Here is a 25,469-nt window from a genome sequence, read left to right as displayed (position 1 = left end):
GACTAAAACCATAGAAGATAATGTAACCTAATATCAGTAAAATATGACCAGCGTAAAAGGAAATTAGAGTCTGAGTGATAAAGGCCGAGTCACGGAATAAAAATCTGAAAATATGAAAAGAAATGATCATGCAAGCCAACAAAAACGCAGCTAACGGGTGAAGTAACGTAAGTAAACGGAAATAAAAAAAAAGAATAGAGTTAAAACCGGATCGTTTGCCCAACAGTACGCAAAAAATCTGCGATTTTGGTCGTTCCGGCAGCGCAGTGTGCACATAAGTACTGAAGACGCTGCTGCATGGCCACCAGCGCGGTTCTATTGCTTTTCTTTGGAAGCGCACCGACTTTACACTGGGCCACCTTCATGGTCCCGGTGGCTTCTTCTGAACGCAAAGCGTCGATCGTCTTCCGAACGGTTGGGTGGCTGTGGCCCAGCATGCTCCGCCGCACCACCGGCAAAAAACTTGTATCCGCCACATGCGAGCCGTACATACATCCAGGTCGCATGCATGCGAGTTGCATGCATGTACACATGCGAGGCGGCCGGATGCTCAAATTGCGGCGGCTTACGATACGTTTGATGCCAGCCGTTTGGGGACGTTTTTTCTACTTCGCAAAGTGGGACGTTTTTTCCGGGGATTTATGTTCCGGGGGCATTTTTTCCGGGGTCGTATCTTCCGGGGACGTTTTTTCTGGGGACATTTTTTCCGGCTCCGCGTTGTGCAAGCGCACGTGGTGCCGCTGGGCGACGCCGTGTACGGCCGTCGCGGCCTATGTACATAGTGGCTGTGTTGTGTTGGTTGTTGCCGTGGCACACGTAGGGGGTCAAGACGGGTCCAGGAGCCGGCTAGACGCGATTATGCTTCGTACTCACCTGCAGATCAGGCTACCATAATTGTACGGACCAAGTGCGACTTTTTAAAGCTGCGTCTGAGCCTGCTCGCCTACAACTTTGGCTCTAGGCAATCCTCAAAGGAGATAGGATATTGCAGCCTAGCGACCACGCCTGCGCGGAGCACTTTGCCGAGCTTACTATATAAAGTCGTAGTACGCCAAGTTCAATGCCAAGGCACTTTTAAATGCGCCTACGGAACCTGTGCTCTTCGCGAATGCTGTTCCGAGTATTTTTCCCGGATGTCCCATACACCTGACAAAACAGGCAAGTTCAAGAAAGACTCCTAGAGTTCGACAGGCTGCAGCCAGTGTGCCAAGCAGGCAAGCAAGCGGTCCGCACCCGCCGCTGCCGCACTGCCCTCTGCGACGGCCTGTGAAAAACAAAAAGACACCGATCCATCATGCAGCCCTTAAAAGAAATTGCGCACAGGTAGCTTGAGTACATCATGCGTGTCAGCTGGTCAAGGAACATGTTCTTCTTCCACCATGAAACTTGGAGGCGCCTGCTCACTCTTGTGCACTGCCTCGGGTTCTTAACATTCTGTTTGTTCATGCCATGGCAGCGGAGAAATTAATTTCGGTTGGCGATCTCGTGGCAATTTTCCATCCGCTGAACATTTTGGTGCCACAAAACATGGTAAAACATACTGGTAACATAACAAATGTGCAGCTGCACAATTTTCAGTACGCTGGAAGGCTCGATGGAGAATTTCGTTGCCCAACATTATTCACGTCAAGTCGCTTTGCCTTGCCGGCTACAATTATTCTCAACTGACATCCGTCAGTTCCAGTTTAGAAGGCGCAAGTATTATATACCTCTGCTCGTGCACGCCAGTCCTACCTTGAGAGAGACAACAGCTCAGTATCGTCGGTGTCGGCTTAAAAGGTGGGCTTGGCAGGAGGAATGCCGGTGAATTTTCACTAACCATTTTCGCGTTGCGTAGCTAAAAGTGCTCTGCACTAGTCATTCAAACGTCGCAAATGCACACTTGTTTTCCTTTCGGTCACTGTGCCCGTTCGTACAGCAGGGGAGGCGTTCTCAACGCAACACAACAGCACAGATTCTATTCCTGGCTGCAGAGGCAATATTTCTGATTCAGGCGAAATGCGGAAACGCCCTTGAGGCTTCTCTGCACATTAATGACCCCCCATGGCCGAAGCTAACCATGTTTTCTACACAGCAGGCATCATCTCACAGCGTCGGCTCAATACATTGCTCAAGCAATGTCTGTATGTACGCGTAGGTTCTTTGGCCCAAATGTGGGAGCATGCGCGTTGCGGCAGACCTTTTATATTTAAGAGCCGATGTTGTTAACTACGCTCTCAGCATTCGTGCGGATGAATGAAAAAAAGCTTTGCAGTGAACGCATTTCGATAACGAGCTCGGAAGGACCTCAGGGCAGCGCGTCCTCGATGCTGTTCCACCCATTCGTGAAGTCCCAGCAATTAAAACATGAAGGCCCCCAAAATTATTCAGTGTCGACAGTAGTTTCAATACTTCTGTGCCTTGCCGCACTTAACAAAGCGCACGTACTACACGCCCCGGCACCGAACAATTGCGCAACACCTGCATTCAGCCGCCGCAGCTCAGCGACTAGACAAGGCCCTAAAGTCACTGGACCTCAGTGACTTTACAAATGGAGCGGCGAACAAGATTTGGCCGTGCCGCCGGGCGATATGCCAGCACCTAAGCATTTTCTTACACCGTGATCTTGGTGAAGGTAGAAGCTTGGGCAAGTTGGTGTTTGTTGATTCTAAAACAGCGCAAAAAAGCACGGACATCTCTTCCTCTTGTCCGTGTATTTTTTGCGCTGTTTTAGAAGGATCTTGGTGAACAGTCTCGCAGCGCGCTCTGTGAATAGGGGTTGCATGTTATGGAAGGCTCTTAAAAACGTGGAAGTAACTTAATCACTGTGGTATATTGTAGAGAAAGACAAGATTGGAGTCAATATGGCAGTAATAGTTTCACACAGCTTGAATTACATTTAACGCGGCGTGGTTTGCGCGGCAGACTTTATTCATATGCTACAGCATGTATATTTTAACAATTTATTTCATGTCTTGCTAACGCCGCTGCCTGGCGTGATTAAACGCGCCATGCAGGCACGATGATAATCACCGCTGAAAACAACAGCGAGTGAAGTTTGTTGCCAGCGATTATATTGATAAGCTTGTTTATGAGGGCGAGCTGTTTCCAGGAAAGAAAAATAAAGCACCAGAAGCTGCCAATACGGTAATAAACTTGCCACGTAAACACTTTTGGTATATCGATTGCTTACAGAAACGTTCATTTTCAGCAAGAACGGAATAACAGATGCGCTTCCCGACATTCCCGTCGCGAAAAATTTCAAAAAGCGATACCCCATTCGTATTAATTGAACGTGTAAGTGTACGCCTTTCTGCGCAGAACGACAGCGTGCTGACAGTTTCGTAGGTCCTTACTTGAACAACAACCTGCACGAAGACAGCGTCGAGTTGCTGTTTCGCGCCGGCACGGGTATGGAACCTATGGATACCCAGGGCAACACCGACAAACCGCACCAGTCGCCATCGGGCGTCAGTGACCCATGGTGAGCGATTGACTGCCACTTGTAGCTCGCCGGTCGCGATCGTCCATTGCCTGTCGTTGCGACATATACGCGTTCACCCAGTCGCAATATTAGGGGGCAAAAGATGGCGCTACGCGAAATATTCTCACGAAGGGCTTGGTTGAACTTTTTAATCTCTTGCTGCAGGCAATGCTAAAAATTCTTGGGGCGATGAATACGACTACTCTTGCAATAAATTTGCTTTCACAGACACAGACCCCTTGCGACTCTCAAGCGCGTGCCCTCGGTGCAAACATAGCCGCACACGTTCACGGGACTTACTTTCAGTATTATCTCAGGGGACGCTGTTATTAGGCTAGCAAACTGCACGAGCAACTGGTACCACGAAGAAAAGATTGTAGTTATGTACCAGAAATGTGAAACAGTGGATCTTTGAACGGAAAGACAAAACTGCTCCCTTCAGCGATGACGTTGCGGTGGCTTAAAACTAGATTTTCACCAAAAACAAAGTCGAAGACACCAGTATATATAATAGCGGCATTGGCGGCTTCATCAAGGCGCGTCGCAAAATCGACTGCGCGGCGACACTAATGCTCGAACTCTTTGGCCTTGATGGGCCCTTCTCCCGCACCCGTGAAAGCCACGACTCTTCTTTGGCGCTGGAGTGAGGAAACGATGTCTTCCGTTTTTGCTTCTACTCTAGCTTCCTCGAGCCTCATCCATTCCTACAAAACTCCACTTTCCTTTACCAACGGGCACTAAAAGCGGTGTGCTTAAAGGGACCTAGAAATGATATCGATGGGCATATTCTAGTGCAAAAGATCTGTAGAGGTAGTCTTTGTCGGTATTTGACTTAAACAGGAATGCTCTGCGGAACCTTATACTTGATAAATAATTTAAAAAAAATCGCTGCTCGCAGTAGCCTGCAACCAATTAGGGCGAGACATGTCACCGCGCGTGCTTTATCCCGATGACCTCATGTTGGCAGAAGGGCGAGCTTTCAAGCTCACGCCGTCTGCCCACTGGCGTCATCGGGGTACTGGACGCGTGGTGGGGAGTGTTGCCCCTAATCGATTGTGAGCTACTGCAAGTAGCGATTTAAAAATATATATATTTTTAAATTATAGGGTCCACGCAGAGCATTCAATGGCTCGAATACCAGAAAGACTACCTGTATAGATCTGTTGCACTAGAACGTGACCATCGAAATAATTTCAGGCTTTTTTTATGGCAATGAGATATCGCTCTATCTTCAGTGCAAATGGGTTATTAAATGCCGCAATTTATTGATGAATGGATGGTACGAGGGTTCCTTTTTGGCGTGTGCCCCCAGGCTCCCATATTTTACAGCGTCATCTGTTCCAGGAAAGTCATGCGGTGATTGCGTTGTTCGCCTAAAAGTTTCTCAATGGCTAGAGCAGCTCCGCCGGCCCCGTCTATACAATGCCGCGGCTGTATAGACCTCACCATATAGACACATCGACCGGACATAATTATTTGAATTTCTCGTTTATTAGAAATTTACGGAGCACGTTATGTTGACTTATCTTCTAAACAAATCGCCTTCATAAGAGACCTTAGCTGGTCTATTTCCTGAATAGGATACTGGTAAGCACGTCCACGCATACCCGTCAATCAGGCCACGATATGTTGCGCTCATAAAGGGCCTGGACGCGAGAATTTGTAAAAAGCGCTGCTGGGTGGCTCACCATCGTGAACTCGCCTAGCATCATGTACTGTATGTTCGCTCAAGTGATAGCGACTAGGTTGTAGCAAAAACCTTCCGCGCCGGTAGCGTATTTCTGTTTGTGGTTGGAAACAGTCTGGTGATGGCTGTTATGCTTGCATCCAAAGTCGCAAAATAAAACTTGCGGCACCGTTCTCGGATACCATGGGTTTTTGTGTTATGCATAACCTACCGGTCATATCTTTAGGGGAATCCCCCAAGGTGAAGATTTCTAAAAGGGAGTACTGCTCATCGCCATCAACCAAAACGGAGTCATCCGGCTGCTAACCCGAGCAACACAGCTTCCACAGAAACCTCGTAGTTAAAGACAATATACGTCTTGGTCCGTGCTTCGTACACGGGACGACCACTTCACCGGATCAATCGCTCTACCAACTGAGCTAACCTGGACGGTTAGCATAGGGTAAGGCGAGTGCAAATTGATCTGTAACTCAAACTTGGCACAGTAGGGGTCAAATGTTTAAGTGTATCCTTCAAGGTAGAATATATTAGTAACAATGGAGTAATTAATAATAGGCCACTCCATGAGCAGCCTACTCCATCCTAGAGGATTGCACTCTACCTTGGGGATTCCCCTAAAGCATTTTACCAACACAGTTCCCACTTCGAGTTATTCATCAAATCGCTTTCGGCCGACTATATCCTAGCGGTCCCGGTTAGCTTTACTGATAGAGCCGCTGCTCCGCTGAAGCGGTTTCCCGGGTTCAAGCCCCGGTCCAGGACGAATTTTTGTTTAGCTACGAAGTGTCTTTGGAAACCGAAAGGCTGCGCATCGGGGCATACCATTGAGCAATTACTCCCTAATAGTCTTGCGGAGTACAGTATGCAAGTGTAATAACTCATACTGAAATTCTTGCACTTTTTGTATTGTTTCAAACGTTAACTTCAACGTATGCTATTTTAGATTTCACAGGGCTTTCAAATACCAATTCAAATACCTTACATTTCGTGACATGCTCGACTCTTACGTTCCAAAAATCTCGACCACTGTCTAGTGGGCACTCGTACAGCTCAACGAAATCGATACAGGGTGGAACAGCAGATCTATGCGCAAATAATGTTTCTCTCTGCTTAACAGCTGCAGCCACTGGGCAGCTGGCCCGAACAATCAAGAGGGGTCCGCGCCTGTAGTCATCGCGGCTGACGTCGGCACCGATGGACCAGCCCGGAAAAAGAAGCGGCATTGCCGGTAGCCTGGAATGAACCCCCCCCCCCCCCCCCTACCCCTACCCATTTTGCTTTTGAGGAAATACATGGATGGCATCAAATGGATTGCCTCGGCTTGATTCGATGTAGCATCTTTGTTTTCAGAGCTCCCTGTAAAGCTATCGGCGATTGCTGTGCAACATGTTTGTGACAAGACGGCCCATCCAGCGAAAGAGCTGTCCTCATTGAAAATTAGTTTTGCTGTGTCGTGGAATTTAGCTGCCTACTTTAAAGGAACCTCTACGAATGCGGACGGGTGGCACCGTGTAAGAAAGGGTTGTATGAGAGTGATTTCTCGATGGCGGCTAAAATTGTTGTCATTAAAATGGAGGAGTTTTTGCCGAACTTGCGTCATCGGTTCGTACCACCCCTTTCTCGGAGAAAATCCAAAGCATGATAGTTGTGAAATCGAGAAGTCCCTTTCTGCTTATGCGCACGCAATAAATTTCATCTTACAAAATGCAGGAAACGTTCTACTGTGACCTGTTTACACAGCTGGACATCACCTTGTGGAGAAATAAATATGCTTTTTTTTCCCCAATGTTAACTAGTATTCGCTTTTTTGCGGCCCGTGGATAAAAAAAAGACAGTCTTTTCCTGAATCCAAAACGACAATATTGCTAAAGGCAAAGCGCAAAAGTGAGTTTAATGACGATAAGATTTCTCATCCCAGTAATGCACTAGTGAATAAAAGAAAATTTAAAAGATATTTTGGAGCATGGCTTTCAAGGTGTCCACGGCATTCGCATCTACCTATTTTACACTGGAAACACAGTTATTGTTTTATTCCTTTCTTGCCAAACGAACCATTCACTGCCGCCTTAACATCAACGCCTAATATCTTTTAGTGCGAAAACATTATTCCGATTGGTAAACCCCGAGCACAATTATGGGATGTTTGTGGGTTTGCGAAGATCATGCTCCGTTTATGAATTTGTGCTAAGTGAAAGAAATAAATAAAATAAATCAAGAAACATCCAAAACTCGGATTCGAACCCGCGGCGGCGCGAACAGATCAGTTTCGCAGGCCGCTTCGTGGGGGGCACTGTGCCATCACCGCGGTTTTTTCTCCGGGTCGCCTCCCGCAACCCGTCATACACAGTCACACCAGCATCCTGCTCTCACTTTGCTCGCCCATCAAAATTCCGGGATACACAAACATGCATCGAGGAAAGGGAGCCAGGCATAGAGGTCGATCCTGCGCAGCATATATACCACCCGTACCATAGCACACTGCTCTCTGAACAGATACTTCGATGAACGCGGTGGCCCTGTGTGGTGATCTGTCATGCGGCTCTTCCACAGGCTAAACACTCCCATGAGCACTAAAATGTCACATGGAAGCTTCGAACTTTCTATTGTAGACGAAAATGTCAGAGTAAAGGGCGTAATCTTAATGTTCTTTTTGAGAGTTCGTTGAAGAATGTCCCCAAAAAATAAAAAAATAAGGCATCACGACAAAACACAAAGCAATCATCAATAGTTTCTGGATGCTGACACAAGCGACAGTTCAAGAACCATGGCGCAAAAGTCCCTTTTTGACGAAGCCACGTTTTGACAGGAAATACGACGTCTGAAGTTTAAAAAAGTCTGCAACACACACACACACGCTGTTCTTTTCACATAGTCTTTTGCATCTACTAATACTACTATAAAACTACACTCTAAGAAAAAAGGGTGTAAGAAGGGTGCATCTTCACGACTTATGCTATCTGAAGGCGCATGGATTAAAGAAGCACTTTGCAGAGTGCATCGTTACACCCGTGTGGAGGTGGTGGAGGCCGTTAGTCTCTTTCAGAAAACTTACCCTCTTTTTTACTCTTCAAACCAGCTGTGTTCCCTCTGCGCGAAGACGCTGTACAGCAAAGTATGCAGCCCTCACCGCCTCCCCTCCCTCTCGAAGATGGCCCTCTCCCGAAAGCGGGGTGGCGGGGTTATTTTGAGGACAATAGTTAAAAGCTACGCTGGCTCACGCTCCCCCACTGCATTGATCCTTTCACCCGCGCTGGCGACACTGACCGCGCCTCCTCGCTTCTTCAAGGGACCAGAAGCTATTTCTTGGAAGAACACGTACAGCGATCTTCTGCCCATCTCCGCCTGACATGGTCGGCAATAATGGCGGACGAAGCGGCTTGGCGGATGCACAGAACGTTACTGAAAAAAGGTGCATTGGCCGCGATCGGCCACGACAACCATCACGCATGCAAACATGCTCTTGGTTGCTAACGACGAAAATAATCACTAATATTCGGTGCATGTGCTTTCATACTCATGATTGGATATCATTTTAAAAAAGAAGTAAGTCAGCAAAGACAGACGGCATGATCGGTGCTGTGTTACTCCTCTGACCAATCGCAGCTCTGAACGAAATCAACAGTTTAGCGCTTCAACACACCAGAGGCATGAAAATTATTGCGCTTATAATTTCGGCTTGTGGTTAAGCTTTTATTAAAGAGGTAATAAAAGCTTTAAAAGGAACAGTTTTGCTTCACAGCCAGCGTAAGCTCTATTAGTCTGCGCTGTTCTTCATTTTCTAATAGCGTACGATAAGTACCAGGGCGGTTAATTCCCTCCGTACAATTTCGAATAACGTGCACTGCTTTTCGAATAACCCCTCGTTGTGGCACATGTTCCTGAGCAAATAACAGACGAATAACAGAAAGGGTTCAGGTTAACATGCATACAAGTTAATAAATCAAAATCAGACGAACGAGCGAGATTGTTGACGCTGTAATTTTATGTTAGCTGAAGATGCAATGTAACGCAAATCCCGAATAAATTGCACTCTCATATTTCTGCTCCATTTCAACAGCAAAAAAGAGCCCTACTCGCTGATAAACGCGTGATCTTCACCACTAATACTGAGAACGCTGAAAAACAAAAATGCAAGAAACTAGGGAAGGAATAATTCTGCATCTGAACTGAGTTGTGAACGTGGCCTGACCATTCCATATATATAGGTACATTTTTGTTTACAGCACTTTTACCAAGACACGAGCCAGGCCTCAGAGTCGCACTTTTGCTGGTCTACTATGAGATCACCAGCATTTGTACATCTGCTCGGAAACTCCTCAACGCAGTGTAAAAGACATTTCTGCGTTTCCTTTCCAACAAGTGTACGGATCCTTTCTCTCGGCACAAGATAGCGAAGCCCATAGTAATCAGTTTTCGAGATAGCTGCATTTCCTGATCATGTTTTGGCGCGTACAAGTGTTTCACATAGAAGCAATTCAATTTCAGCTTATTTTAAATTGATAAACAGGGAGCGAGGTGACCAACGCGATTTAAGTCTATTCGAACTTCTCTTGCGTATGAAATTGTGCTGCACACCTACAAGAGCAGAAATTAGCTTAAACTCAGTATACGTGTGCGTAACTTTTAGCTTTTAGGTTGTTCCGCGCAGCTTTAATGCAGTCAAGTATAGTACTGATATTCAGAAATGAAGTTGACTGCCTCCAATTTTTTTTTTTTTCGAACTGTAGCGCTATGGAAGCATCGAATTCAGCAACAAACCGGGTGCCAGAGGAAACAGTAATCAAGGCGCTTATATTGAGGCAGTGCATTGTGAATTCTTATGGAATGGTTCATGCGTCAGGAAATCACTCTTTCTTTTAGAGGCTAATGATAAGCACTAAACAGTACATTGCACTAGATAGACGCTGCCCGAAGACCCAAGCTCGAAAATAAATGAAACTACGGCGTATAAACCGGCAGGTTTTCCTTCATCATCGTAAGTTGCTTCGGATGACTGAGACTTTTGTCTTGTATGCACAAATAAAACTGAGCTAAAGGACACATTGTATCGCACTGACGAACCAATCTTTAACAAAAGCATAAATTCAGCGGTGGCAACTGCCTATATTGAATAAAATGAAAGCGCGTATAATAGACGGAATCGCACGAATAACCAGTCGGTTGAAGCGTCTTAACGGATGCTTGCTGGCATAGCGCTGGCAGTGCTCCATTTCTGCTCTGTTGACCCATTTTGAAAATATTTTGAGAACTTCGCGAACACTGGAACGATGAGAGGGGAGAACTGCTGCATCAGCAGTTGTCGACTGTCGTTTGAAGCCCTCTTCTGCGCCATCTTCCTCAAATGTTCAAATGTTGTGAATCCCCTTTGTTTGTCTGACGCTTCTGATCACTCGATGCGGCTTTATTAAATCAATATTTCTACAGCTGTATCTATTTCGATTGAGTTAAACTATTTTTGAACAGAGCGGTTTTTCTTTCTTCGGATTCTCCTCACACGTGCGGCCCCATAAGCACAAAAGAAAGTTGAAATTTCTCATAGCAATATCAGTATTTAAAACTGTTACTGTGCCTGACATTGAATCAATACTGCTGCAGCATTTACATCGCTTTTTTAGCCGGTTCTATGACTGATTTAGAAGTACAGGAAGGGCAGTTTATTGATATATATTTCGCAGTGCCTTCTGTACGCGGTAGTAAATGAGAGCTGACGAGAACTTCCGAATGATGCTCGTAACTTTAAGCTGCAGCTGCTCTGAAGACTATTCTGTTGCATACGCCACACATTTACGGCAGCATCTGCGTAATTCATACTGCGTAATAGCTGGCTGCATTAAAAGCTTCAAAGGGATACTGCAAGGACTGACAAGACGAGTCTCGCCGCGCTCGTTGTCTCCGATAACGGAAGAGTTGTGCGCACGCCGAAAGCGCGGAAAAATACGTGCCACAAGGGCAGAGAGGCGCATGCAAAAATAATAAGCTACCAGCACATTGCAACGACCAAAGGTTGTCGCCCGCACGTGGGGGGCTTGACCTTGGGACACTACTGGGAACGCAGACGTTCTTTCAGTCAGCGGAGAAAAGGAAAAGAGGGGAAGCGCGGGGTCCGGCGGAACGAAAGAAAGGCACGAAGCATGGAGGAAGGAAAACCTCCTCTGTAATTCCTCTATGTTGCGAAGCAAGCTTTGGAAGCGATGGCTGGCGATGGGTTGTAGTTTCTCGTGGTTTCTCCCTTCTCTCTCTTCAGGTCACGTGCCTGTCTATTTGGATTGGCCGCTCGCGTAGAGTCGAAGACGAAGCCGCTGTTTACCGCGCCTGGGTGCCGTCGTGCAAGTCGCGACGCGCATTCCTCTTTTCATCTTGTAGTACGGGCCTGTGTGCGTTTAGGTTCTGTTCAGCGATTACTTCATCGTGCAAGCTTCATCGATGTGTGACGCTGCAGTGGGCGACATCTTCGCGAAAGAGTCAACGTCTGAAAGAAACAGCGCACGCCAGATCGTCGCGGCGCCCTCATCGTACGGATTCTTTGCGCCCAATTTCAACCGTACAAGTAAGTGACATTTTCGTTTGGTCATACGGGTTGTTTCCTGCCATCAAGTTATGGTGTGTTCAGTACAGAGTTTTTTATCATGGATTGTGTGCGCGAGCCGCTGCTTGTTGCTATTTTCTTGTTTTGAGCCGGTCGCGTGCGGCCGGAGGGAGCCTATCGTGTACAACACACGATCGCAGCGGCGCAATCTGCCGGCGTCTTTCTCATGCTTTCTTTCGCTGCAGGCCCTGATCCTTCGTCTGCCGTGCGAAAGAACATTGCCGGTCGTCTCTTCAACGCCAAGTATTTGTCCCTGCTCACGACCATTCAGTAAGGTAAGTCCAAGCCGCAGTCTCCGTTCAAAAAGGGGCGAGTAAATTAGGGTGCGCGCTTCTGTGGCACGTACTGCGCGCAGTGCTCACATCTACTGCAGCACTGTATATGTGATTCTTATTGGACCATAATCCCTTTGTAATTTTAGCGCTGCAAGGCAACTCCTTCTGCCAGGCCGCTTTTTTTTTTTGCGAATGGACGGCGTCAATTTTTTTTTCTTTATCACGGACTAGCAAGCAAACGATAAAACAGTAAACGTGAAATTTATTTATGCATAGGCACGAAATTAGCAGCTCATTTGTGCTCTGCGCTTCCTGGCATGCGGCCGTTTTCGCTTACACCTTGCAATATTTTTGCTAACCCAGAATGTGACTTATCATGCCAGCAGTTTTACTGCATTCGAATGGCAAGATGCGCTTGCTAATGGTGTTAAGTTGATATGTAACTGGCTCTTCACTCAGGCTGAGAACTAATAGAGAAAAGTGAACTTGTTTAGTTCTTTTTACTAGTGAAAAGGTCGGGGCTAGTTGGTGGCCAAACATTAGCTCACAAAAGCGTACAGTCTATGTCACCTCTTTTTGTGCTCTTGTATTCTCTTATGAAAGAGGGAGACTTTAGGTTTGATGTCGCTCTAAGAGGTTGAATAGAAGAATACGCTAGTATCTAAGCTTTTCTGTTTAGAACAATAAGGATTTTGGTTGCACTGCTGTAATCTGTCAACGAAAAAAAAATTCTGTAATGAATACTGTCAATCTCGTAAGCAGTAGCAGTATAGTTCTTTCTTTTTTCTGCAGTGGCTGTTAGAAAATATGTTAATTATGTTAGGCACTTAGTGGCAATTCACTGGTAATAGGCCATTGTGCTGTGGAAGTTTGTGTAGGCTTACTGTGCCAGTGCATTGCGTCAATTATGCCTCTTATAAATATGTTGCAAGTGCTGTAATGGATAAAATTTGGAATAAAAAGTTGTTTGTTATTTTCAAAATATTCCTGTAGTTTTTTGAGCATGTGTGCTGCCATTACGTGGTTTAATGAACATATAAGTTATCACTAACCATTACACTAACGCTATAAATGACGCCTCTATTGCAGTGCACCTGGGAGAAGGAGGGATGCAAAGGTGCACAACCATTGTCACTCCTAGCACCGAAGTTCAGCCTGGATTCTTCAAAACCGTACAAGTGGCCGGGACTAGATGTGTGTGGTATGTATGTTTTTATGTAATTGGGACATTGTTGCAAGTTCATCATCACTTGATGCCCATCCGTGAACATAGTATGCTATGTTGCACAGCTGCAGCCATTCTATTACAGAGATTTTAGAGCTTTTCAGTGTTTTCAAGGACTTAGTTCTGGAAGAATTTCTGAATAATGGTTTGATTAATTGTGACCACTTTTTATGGCATGAAGTATAAATGCAGTTTTTTTTTCTGCAAAAGTAGGCTGGACTTCAGCAAAGATTTCATATTGAATTAGTTTGAGAGGCGCTGCCTACAATCCATGTTGCTGACGTCAGAAAAAAATGACACAATTATGGTAATGCTTGGCAGGGTGGCATGCTACCAAGCTAATATGACTAGCACCGTTTATGCATGTGAAGCTTAATGTGATATGCAGCTACGTGAGGCTGTTAATCTTCTTTGCACTGTTCACACTTTCTTTTTGAGTAGGAAGGTGCTGTTCACTGATGTGAATAATTTCCAACAACTCACATGAATCCATATTAGTTTTATTTCACATCGGAGTGAACTTAAAATTTAATTAAGCTCACGTTCCCTGCATGTGACAGCAGATATGGAAGGCAACTGTTTTAATAGCCATTCTTGAATGCTGTCAGTCAGTGTTTACAATTTCATTATGCTAAGCATCTGAAAAGATGTGTAAAGGTAACATTCTATTGTGCCAGCAAAATGTAATTCATGAGAATTACTGCTGCTGCATATGCTGCAAGCATTGGATGAAGCAGCACTGTCTAAATAAAAAGACGAGATTTGTAATTTCCTCAAGCAAAAATAGTGCTTTAGAAGGAGACTGTTCTATGCTGCTTGTGTAGTTAATGTAGTCTGTCAGTGAAGGCCAGTCCATAACCAAAGCTTTTTGCACAGGCATAATGTAGAGGTGTAGTATGAAACAGGCTATGAACGTGAATAAAAAGTATCTGTATTATAATGTGGTCCAAATAATTTTTTGGGTATGACGTTACCTCATGCATGGAGACAATTCTTTAGATGTGTAAGTTGCCCTTGCTATTATTTCACATTTAGCCGAAAGCTTTTCTTTGTTTTCCAGGAGTGGTACGCTAAGATTTATAGTGCATAGCCTTTGTGCATAGGCCTTTCACCAGGTATATAAACTGTATCGAAAGGCTGTGACAATGGAATGCACCCAAAAATGCCATCACAGGGACAAGCTTCCTGCTGTTTGCTAATTGGAAATGAATTCACAGGTAATATATGCAGGGAAAATTACAGTTGGAAGTATCACTCATTGATGCTCAGATAATCACCTACACTTCCCTTTTAGGAAGAAAATTCACTGTATGGGCAACAAAACATATAATGGCATCAGAGACCAGAGACATATTGTTAGCAAGGGCTGCATGAATCCTTAACCACTCTAGATACGGAGAAATAAAAACACGAGAATGGAGGGAAGGGTTTGTTAAACGGCATTTTATTTTAGTATCACCTTTTAGTAGCTTCCATTTCATGCACATGTTTTTCTGTTTCTCGATATGACCCTCATCTTAGTCTGGCATCCGGGATGCCTACAGCCTGACCGTGCAGCTGGGCACAATAGTCTGGATTTTTCCTGAGAAGCCAGTGTGCTTGTGATAATGTCAGCATATGTGAGTGATTAAGTAGCTGCCATTTAGGACATGTTTTGTTTTTCCTGCATATCTTTTCTGATTTTGGTTCTCAATAATAAACAGAAGCCTGCACTTGTGGCATTGTTTTCATGCATTTCCATTTATCCCTGCCTTTTGTGTGGTTTACACTTTTAGACCTGAATTAACTAAGCCCATGGTCACGTCGTCTGAGCTTTGTGGTTGCAAAATTCATTATATGTTTTCTTCTCTGTGCAGGTCAAATACATGGTACGTACTGCCTCCACCTGTATGAAGAAGACTGCCAGGGTCATTGCTGTAATATGGTGTAGCATGTGGCAAAATAAATATGACGGTATGTTTCTTTCTCCCATTCGTTTATGAATTTTTTGTGTACATTCTGCAGTAGTACCTGCACCTGAACACACAATGACACAGACCATCTCACATGAAAGATTCGTCGCAACATTTTGACACTGCCTGCACTTCCAGAAAGACTCGGGCTTCTACCATATGGGTCAACTTTAGTTCTGCATTCAGTGGGCAGGTTTACGCTACAGAAGGGTAATAATGCTCTCGTGTGGACAGTATAAATACACCACCGAGTAGTGCATAGATACCCCTTGCAGTAGGGCATTACTTTGTACCACTAGAAGGGTAACTTTATCCATCATGTAAGGGTATAAGCTTGCACCACAGGGGTGCAAACTTTGCTCTGTTTATGACGGTATAAGTTTAGTCTTTGACAAAGTAACTTTGCACTTCTATACGTAGCATAAATTTACCTGCTAAAGGTGCAAACTTGCACCTTGCATGCTAGGATATGTTTATGCTTTCCTCAGGCTAACATTTACCCCTTTTAGAAAGGCGTAATGTTATACCTAACTGGTTTAAAGTTACTCTTCTTATGTCAGTGCAAGTTTAGGCTATTAGAGCGTAACATTACTCTATGTGCGAGAGCATAAATACTTAGTCTCCAAGAAACAGCGTAACCTTACCCCCAAAAAGGTGTCAGCTCAGCGACAAGTGTTTTACCCCTCAAAAAGACTAAGATCACACCTTTTTTTCTTAGAGTGTAATATTCGCGCTTCTAGCTATGTGGCTGTAGTGACAGAGATGTTCGCTGCACTTCAAGCCGCTTCTTCTAAGTTTTGGTTTAAAAAATGCTCTGTACGCCTTTTCAAGGCTAATGCATGGTTCTGGCCGGAGCAGAGGCTTTTTCACTGCACTACCTGGACGATATAGCAATTTTTTGCAAACACATTGGCGGACCACATCCAACATTTGCAGCAGCTCTATTCCCGCTTGCAAGAAGCAGAGTTAACGGTTAAGGCTGCGAAGTGTAAATTCGGCCGTAATGAAGGCGAATGTCTGGGTCATATCGTCGGTCAGAGAGCAAGACGACCTCAACAACTTAAAATTCTGGCAATCAGAGAGTTTCCTTTGCCGCAAACGAAGAAGGGTTTGATGTCTTTATGATGGTTTGATGGCGAATTTCTTTTTTTCTTTCTTTTTATTTGTTGCTTAGACATTTGCCTAAGAAGGGGCTGAGGCTAAAAGCACAAAGTTGTCTGACAGGGCCTCAGCCCCCTACTACATGACAAAAAAAAGATACAAATTACAAAAGTCCGGCGGGCCAGTACAAAATAGTATTGTTGATAAGGAAGAAGAAAAAAAAATCAAAGAAAAGTAGGCACAAAAGTAAGCGTTATACAGAGCAAAATACATACGAAAAAAAATACATACACAGGAAAATACATACACACTCAGCAAAAAAAGACAAAAGCGCTTGACAAAAATTTGCACCATAAATGTACGATGCGTATATAAATAATAAACAAAGACCAAGACATACATGAAACACTACATCAAATAACAAAGTTCTACTTAAGGCTTATTCTATCGTACTGAAAAACAAGGCATTATGGACATATAAGCCCAAACAAGAGTACAGAGATGCGAACACAGAATCAGTAACTGAAGAAAAAAAAATGGGCTACAACATGCTTGAATGAGAAATTTTAGCGATTGCTATAGGTGACATCGCTACAGAGAAGAGCTCCTTTACATTCATTTTTCAAAGTGGAGAAGGGTTTACTGTAATTAATATTTATATCTCTTCTATTGAGAATTCTGATAACTTGAAAAGACAGTGCTTGACGACCATAATTTGTCCTTATCCTCGGCATCTCTATTTTCGGGTCTCTGATAGCGTACAAGTTTACTCTGTCGGTGGATGTGGCGTACAAACGATTTTTATATATCCATTGTAGCATCTTAAAGTAGTATACCTTATCTGCCCTCAGCATATTGTACTTTAAAAAAAGTGGATGCGTTCTTAGTTCCCTTTTCTCGCCATGATAATTTTCGCATATGCGTAACACTTTCTTCTGTAAAGTAATTAACTTTTTGTAATTAGAATCAGTTGTTGTACCCCAGACTAAAATACTATAACTTATTCTAGAATAGAATAGAGAATAATATAGTGTCTGCTTCATCCCAGATGGATTCAAGGGCTGGATTCTGTAAAGACAACCAATGAGCCGTGATAAATCGGACTTAAGGCAATTACTACCATCAGTATATTTCCCGGTTCTCGGAAAAGGCGAATCTACTAACGGATGACCTCAAGAAAAAGGAGCCCAATAACATTGTGTGGGACGATCGTAAGCGTCAAGCGTTTGTCCCTGAAGCTGGCCTTGTTAACTCAGCCTGTGCTGGCCACCCCAGATTACGCAATATGACGCTAGCGAAAGAGGGATGGGCGTGGTGCTGAGCCAAGAAAACGACAAGGGGGAAGAACACTCCATTTTGTTTGCCAGCAGGAAGCTTACTTCGAGGGAGCAAGCTTACAACACTATTGAAAAAGAATGCGCTTGCCTGGTGTGGCCTGTCGAGTAGCTTCGCTGTTACCTTTTGGGCTCTGAATTTATTCTAATTACTGATCATCGACCGTTGGCATGGCTCCAGAAACTCTCTCAAAAGAACGGCAGATTGCTCCGGTTGAGCTTACCTCTCCAGGAATATGCTTTTGTGATAAAGCGAACACAGACTTCTTAAGTAGGGCGCACGAACAAGTACGCCATCTAGTGTTCTTGCTTCTTTTGGCTCATCTGCATCACTGTAAGTAGTCTCATCAGGCAATCATTCATGCTTACTCCTCTTTTCAAATGTTCGCTGTTAATATTTTGGGGGGTAAAAATCTGCTTGTATTTAGGAAGAACTTTTAGGCAGTCTAATAAGGCAAAGGCCCTTTCGTTGAACAGAATTAGGCCTCTTGGGCACCTCGGTGGCTTATATGGGGCTTGGCTGTTGTTTGTTTCCCGTACGCCCAGCCATCAGCCTCTTTCAAGAATGGGTCACGTGTGGCTTCGGCCGAAATTTCAAGGGACACCGTCGTGGCAGCCCTTGAATCCTGGGCAGTGCTATCCACATCTCTCCACCGGCACGGAGGTCGTCACACTGATACGTGGGTGCTTTCATCCTGGTGCTACAACTCCCCCTTCCCTCCTCCCGCCAGATCTCAGAACAATGTGCCGATGTGCTGGTGCCTTCGTTGGTGGACTCCGCCGCACCGAATCTCGGTAGCAGGAATTCACCTGCGTCAAACTTGTCCTCGTGGCGGTGTTATATGGAGCAGTGTTGTTGCACTGACGAACTTCATTATTGTCGACTTGCGAATGTAGGGAAGCTCTGCACAGCGGTTCGCACAACAGCGGAGAACTAGTTCAATTTGCGTGATGCCCCTCCAATAGAGGGGAGGAGTTGTTACGTTCTTATAATGATAACACACTCTGTCGCGCGGAACGTATTGCTGGTTTCTTGTTCATAATGACGCGTATGAAAAACGCTGATATCGCGGGCTATATTAGCGCCACGGCAGAGTGCTGCGCCGCCTTTTTCTGCCCGGCTGCCGAGATGGAATAAAGGCATTCCTGACAACCTTCGATGTCGCCGCTTGTTCGTCGTTCATCGAATCGCCCAGAACCGCAACACTGCCGCATCGTCGAACAATCCTCTCCACGTGAGAACGCGAGCCAGAGTAGCAATGCAAGCAGCATCAGCGTTGCTTAGTAAGTATCAACCATCATGGAACGGGAGAAGATGGCAGCGTGATGAAAGACAGAGTACTTATTGGAGTAATACTGTTTTTTCTATTCTCGCTTGCAAAAATCTAAGCGCGAAACCGCGAAAGGTAGATACTGTTTGTGCGTAGAAAATTAACAGCCAGCGCTTGAAATTAACAAAACCCTCACGTCTTTATCTGTCTCGGAACGAAACATTACAGTGGAATATGCAGCCCAATAGAAAAATAGCCTTTTATTGTGGATGGTGGGCTAAAATTCCGAGCGAATTAAACTATTGATGGCTCCGGTATAGCGAGTGTCACGCGGGTTTTCCGACCATCAGAGCCCCACCATCTTGGCACCGCCATGAATAGAACAGATCAGAGCTTCTGCAGGTTGACGCCGCATTTCAGTCGCCAAAATTAAAGGCATACAAGGTGACAAAGGAAGCAAACGTAGGTACAAACTTCCGGGTAGATTTTCTTAGCTCCCACTTTTTTTGCCAATCCTTTCACTCATCTCTCCGGCTTGCCATCTAGGCGTGCAACGAATCTCTCGATTTTTCCATGTAGAATAGTTTTCTTAAGGTCTTTAAAAAACGTTGTGTTGTAAATATTACTGCTTAAGTTTAACTGATAATTGCAGAGGCTCTGGCCATCTAAAAAAAAGAACTAATAGCTGTACTGCATAAAGCAGACCTTGTCTCGCACGCTGTTGCGACCCGGGTAGCATGGCCGGACCGGTGATGGGACGAGGAGGATGGGAGACTGGATTAGGAGGAAGGCAAAGAAAACTTTATACAGTTATTAACATTATTTAAAAAGAGCGGCTGAGAATGACTCTCAGTGGAAGGGAACTTCTTCGTCAACCGAAATCAACGGGAGCTAGCAGGCTTCTCTCGGCCACACTCACAGCCGAGTTAAATAGGGTTCGGATTTCCCAGATCCCTGACTGGGGAATAAAGTTCGAAGAGCACTGTCCAATCGGATGGACCGAAATGGACGCTGGTGTTACCACCCACTGCAAGGGCGGTGCGGGCTGTCGCGCTCTCTCGCAGCTCGGTCGATGGGAAGGGGTAGATGCTGACTAATCCAACACGGCTGGAAATGAATCTCCCGCAGTCTACCAGCAGGTGAACGAACGTGCTTCCCCGCCGGATGTCCAAAACACGAGACCTCTGTCGAGGACACAGCCGTCTTCAATTAACAGCCAGCATGACTGTGCGTAGCACCCCTCCGTCCTTCGGCGACCCGAGGGTATACACTCGGCCTGACTAGCGCTGCCACGTCGCCGCCGCTTCGGCTGCTGTGCGCCGCTGTCAATGCCCCCGTAAGCCCCCTTCGCATCTTCGGCCTTCGCCGCTGCTGCTGTGTTCCCCTCCGCTCAAGGAAGTCCGCTGCCCTAATCCACTTAGGCTAGGAGAGGGGGGGAGGGGGGGGGCATCACAAGCAATAAATTGCACCGCTGCCGTCGCGAGGTTGTCGGGCTTGTCGACTGTTCACGGTTGCTGCTTGATCGGGCCCACGTGGCCAGAAGTACAATCACAACAACGCTGACATAAAAAAATTCTGCACGTTCTCATTAATTACTGAATTTGCGATAAACGCCAACCGGTTATACATGTGTTCGGGCAGCTACGGTCTCTAACATCATCATCATCAGCCTGACTACTCCCACTGCAGGGCAAAGGCCTCTCCCATGTCTCTCCAGTTAACCCTGTCCTTTGCCAGTTGCGGCCACCGTATCCCCGCAGACTTAATCTATTCCGCCCGACTAACTTTCTGCCGTCCCCTGCTATGTTTGCCTTCTCTAGGAATCCACTCCGTTACAACAACAGTTACGCCTAATATAAATTAAAGTGCAGTTTTGAAAACCGCACAAACGCTTGTATATCTTTTATCGAGGCGGAAAAAGAGGCTTGTTTGTATTATATTGCTCAGTAGCTGGAACGCGCTGCGTGGTTACAAGGATGAAGCGAAATCTAGGGTTTGACGGAAACCCGTCTGTTCGGGATTGTTCATGGCGGGAAAGTATAGAGCGCCGACCAGCCTTGTTAAAATTAAAGGAGTTTCGGTCCCACTACGGGGGCCTTGTTCATAATGAAGGGATGGAAGTAAAGGTTGGTTATACAGGCTTCATGATATGACGTAAGCAGCGCGCATATATAGATTGCCTTCGTTGCGATTGAGCGCGTGTGCCGTCGTCTGAATATGAAGTGATTGCAAGTAAAGCCTTACTGTGTTGTTCTTTTGTTATCCGATTATCTTTGCGCCATCCCAGTCGATCTCGTGGCCCGAAGAGGCTGCATGTTCAGCCAGCTCGTTTATTGCCAGGTGAATCTTGCTTACTTCATTGTTGTCCTGTTGCAATCTTTTCTTGAAGGATGAAGTGAGACAACTTTATAGTCGTCCACACACCTGTCTATAGCGCTTGAGCGGCGCGCTCTTTTGTTCATTTTTGACAGCTGTTCGTAGTGGCACACGAATATTTCTGATAACGTTGATCTAAACACGCAAGTACTCCACTCAAACATTATATGAGCAAAAAGGAACCACGAAATGACATTTCACTCGTCAAATTACAACATGAATATGCCAGCGGTGTAACCGAAAGGCACCTTTTTTACAAGGTGCATTTAGCGATGCAACACCCGAGCCAGTTAAAAATTTGGCCGGGTGTGCCAGGCTTCACGCAGTGTATTTTGAAGCGCTTCTTCTATAGCGGTTATAAGAATAAATGCTGCAGTATTCTCCTTTTTGGATCCCTGTGTAAGGTGCACTGAATCTGTATTTTATGGAGGTGGCAGTCTCAACAGCTCCTAGCGAGTCAATGCAGATATGTGGCACAATTGTTCGAAGTCTTCTGTTACAAATAATGTAAAACGATTGCCATACAGAGATCAGTATTGGCTGTAACAGTATTGTCATACAGAAATCAGTATTAGTACTGGATTCACAGTAGAGTGCTCCAGGGATTATGGGTCTTTGTTACAATGTTTTATGAAGACACTTATAATCCGGCGTGTATTTACTGAAATGATTGAGCCGGCGTGATAGCTCAATGGCTATCATGTTCGTCTGGCGACCTGAAAGATGCAGGTTCGATTCCGGCCTAGGCGGTCGCATTTTAATAGAGGCAAAATGCTAAAGGCCTGTGTACTCTGCACAGGTGGCCGAAATTATTCCGCAGCCTTTCACTTCAGCGTCTCGTAGTCTGTGTAGCCTTGGGTCTTTGAACCCCATAAAACCAAACCAAAAGATCAATATTGCCTTTCTAGAATGGCATAGCCAGGATATGCCTTGCATTCTAAAGCACATTTGTAGGGATGGATTGGGAATTTTTTTCAGTTCTTCTTATATTATTTTTTTTTTCTTTGTGTTGTACAGGTGGACATGCCCGGATGATTGACTGCAGACAACATGCCGCAAGAATGCTTCTGAGGAAACTAGCCGGACTGTTACCTTCAACATTTATGTGACTGTGGTACATTCTTATGGTGCATGTATTGCATATTCCCAGCCTGGATACAGCCTGGATAGCTTGGAAATAAACTAAATTTGTAAGTATATTGATTGTGTCATTTGTGAACTCTGTCTGGTGACCTTTTTCAACGGTTGTACACCGTCTATCTATAGGCAGTCTATAGATAATGGTCTACTAATCGTTTAGTAGACAGAGGTCTATAGACTGTCTATAGACAAAGGTCTATAGCACTGCCAGGTCACACACCCATGGAATGTCTATAGACAGTCTATAGACATACATCTACTGGACCAGTAGACTTTTGTCTGTAGACTGTCTATAGACAGTAATCTACAGGAAGTCTATGGCCATAAGTCTACAGGTCGTATATAGCCCGTCTATAGACAAGCGTCTATAGACGGTCTATAGACAACTCTATATGAAATGTATGGTCATCAGTCTATAGATCGTCTATAGACGGTCTATAGACCTGTGTCTAAGAGTTCCTATAGACCTATAGACTTTCAGTAGACGGTTGTCTATGGACTGTCTATAGACAAAAGTCTACTAAAAGTGTATGGCCATAAATCTATAGACTGTTTATAGACAGTCTGTAAACTTTATAGACTAAAGTCTATAGACAGGCTATGGACTGTCTATAGAAATTTTTATAAGGGGAGGGCTCCGGAAATTTCGACCACCTGGGGTTCTTTAACGTGCACTGACATCGCACAGCACACGGGCCTCTAGAATTTCGCCTTCATCGAAATTCGGCCGCCGCAGGCGGGATCGAACCCGCGTCTTTCGGGTCAGCAGCCGAGCGCCGTAACCACTGAGCCACCGCGGCGGGGCCCTTGTAGTATCCGTTGATGTTCTAAGATTTGAAGAGACGAGGACGAGATTTCACCTCACTTTTGCGGTATTTAAAACGCTATCGATATACCAGGTGTTTCAGGGAAGGTGATCAGTAATTTTTAAAAATAGGGTTTTTGAAGTAAAGGGAAGCAATTTGCGGCCTAGTAATTAAACAGGCGAATCATGTTAACTATTACAGTTTTTAATTAAATTCTGATAGTTAACTTTTGAACTATTGTCGATAGGCGGCCGCTTCCAATTAGTTATTTGTAGCCGGCCGTTAGTAATCACCCTATTCGTTTTTAGAATTTCGAAAATGCGAATCTCTGCTTTTAGCTACGCGGCAAGATATTCTGGGTCTTGGCGGCGCCTGAAATCGAAGCCGCGTGGCCGATGCGGCCATACAGCCACACCTACAAGCTCTCATCACTCAAGGGGGCAGTCACGTGGCTTACTGTGTACCGCCCGTCTGCTGCTGCCTTGCTTTCTAAGCGAAGCTAAGTGACTGGCTGGCGAACTTGGCGAACGAGTTTCTTGGCCTGAATGCGTAGCTTGCGGCTTTTTTTTATTTACAAATACTGCTGTCTCGGAGGAGAGACATAGCAGGAGTGGGTACATACATTAGTAAAAACAAATAACATGGGTAGCATAGAAATAGATAACATGTAAGTATTAAAAACAGACCAACGGGTCAAAATCGTAGGCAACTGAAGAACGAACTCTTCAATTGGCAATGAGCGAAGTCAGCCGTCCAATCGATTCCGAATTTCAACAGTTAGAGGGAAAAAAATTAAAGCAATCTATATGAGGTTTCAAAGGAGCAATGTGTAATGGGTGGTTCCGTCGGGTGGCACGTGCGCTTGAGGACACATATGACCAGGGTGCCTGAATGCCAGATGGCGTGTGAACGATCTTGTTCAGCATAATGATTTGTTAACGTGTGCGTCTGTGTTCTACGTTTGCAAAGATAAAGTGTGCACTTGTGAAGAAGGTGAAAAGTTGCGGTCGTACCGGCTGAAGATGAATTGTATTGCTTTTTTTGAACTGATTCTAAACGGTCAATGTCGCGCTGGTGATGAGGGGACCAAACAGTTGAGGCGTACTCCAGGATCGGTCGAACTAGCCATTTGTAAGCATTTAATTTACATTCCTTTGTGGCATTTTTTTCACATATGTTTGAGGTAGCCAAGCTAGTGAACTGCTTTTCTAGAAATGTTATTAATATGAGCATTCCATTTTAAGTTATGCGAAAAAATAACGCCCAGGTATCTCAACTCGCGGAGATGGGTGAAGCAGTTGCCGTTATTACTATAGAAGAAATGCACCGGATTTTTTTTTCCAGCGGACTCCGTTCACAGAACAATGAACACACTTTGTTTAGTTCCTGTTGATCATGGACATTAGCAACATTGCGATAAAGCACGCAGTCATCGGCATATAGGCGTAACTTCACTGCGGTGTCATTAATAGCATTTGCTACATCATTAATGAAAATTACAAAGAACAGAGGCCCAAGCACCGATGTTTGGGGCACACGTGAAGTTACAGTGACTGAAGATGAATGTGCATGGTTGAAAGTGACGAACTTGGATCTTAGGTATAAGTAGTCGGTTATCCATTCGAGTAACTTATTGCCGTTAAATATGGCAAGTAGTTTACGAAGAAGCTTATTATGGCAGACCATGTTAAATGCTTTGGAATAATCTATAAATATTGCATCGATTCGATCGCGGTTATTTAATCCGGAAGCTATGTCGTTAGTAAATTCAGTGAGCTGACTGACAGTGGAAAAACCACATCGAAAACCGTGCTGACAGTGTGACAGTAGATTATGACAAGTTAAGCACTGAACAATGTGCTTGTCAGTAATGTGCTCAAGAAGCTTGCAGCAAGTGGAAATTAGGGAGATCGGTTGGTAATTACTAATTTATAGTTTATCGCCAGGTTTAAATACCGGGATGACATTGGCAATTTTCCAAGCCTGGGGAACAGAGTATGTGTCCAGTGATTTATTGAAAATGACTACGAGTACCTCTTTAAGGACATGTTAGGTATGGCGTCTGGTCCCGCACTTTTAGTTGTGTCATTTCTTAATAACAGAATGTGAGCTCCAGCCTAAATTACTTCGAGGTTGGGTAACTGGTGTTCCGAGCTATGAATGAAAGGAAGATTGGTACAATCAACAAGATGAAAGACAGAGTGAAAGTAGCTATTGAAGGCTTCATAAATGGTTGCGCGATCAGCGCAAGGC

This window comes from Amblyomma mixtum, chromosome 3 (assembly GCF_055824585.1).
Source record: "Amblyomma mixtum isolate Tamu chromosome 3, ASM5582458v1, whole genome shotgun sequence".
Taxonomy (NCBI): domain Eukaryota; kingdom Metazoa; phylum Arthropoda; class Arachnida; order Ixodida; family Ixodidae; genus Amblyomma; species Amblyomma mixtum.
The sequence above is the reverse complement of the archived record's forward strand: the minus strand, read 5'-3'. Positions refer to the sequence as shown.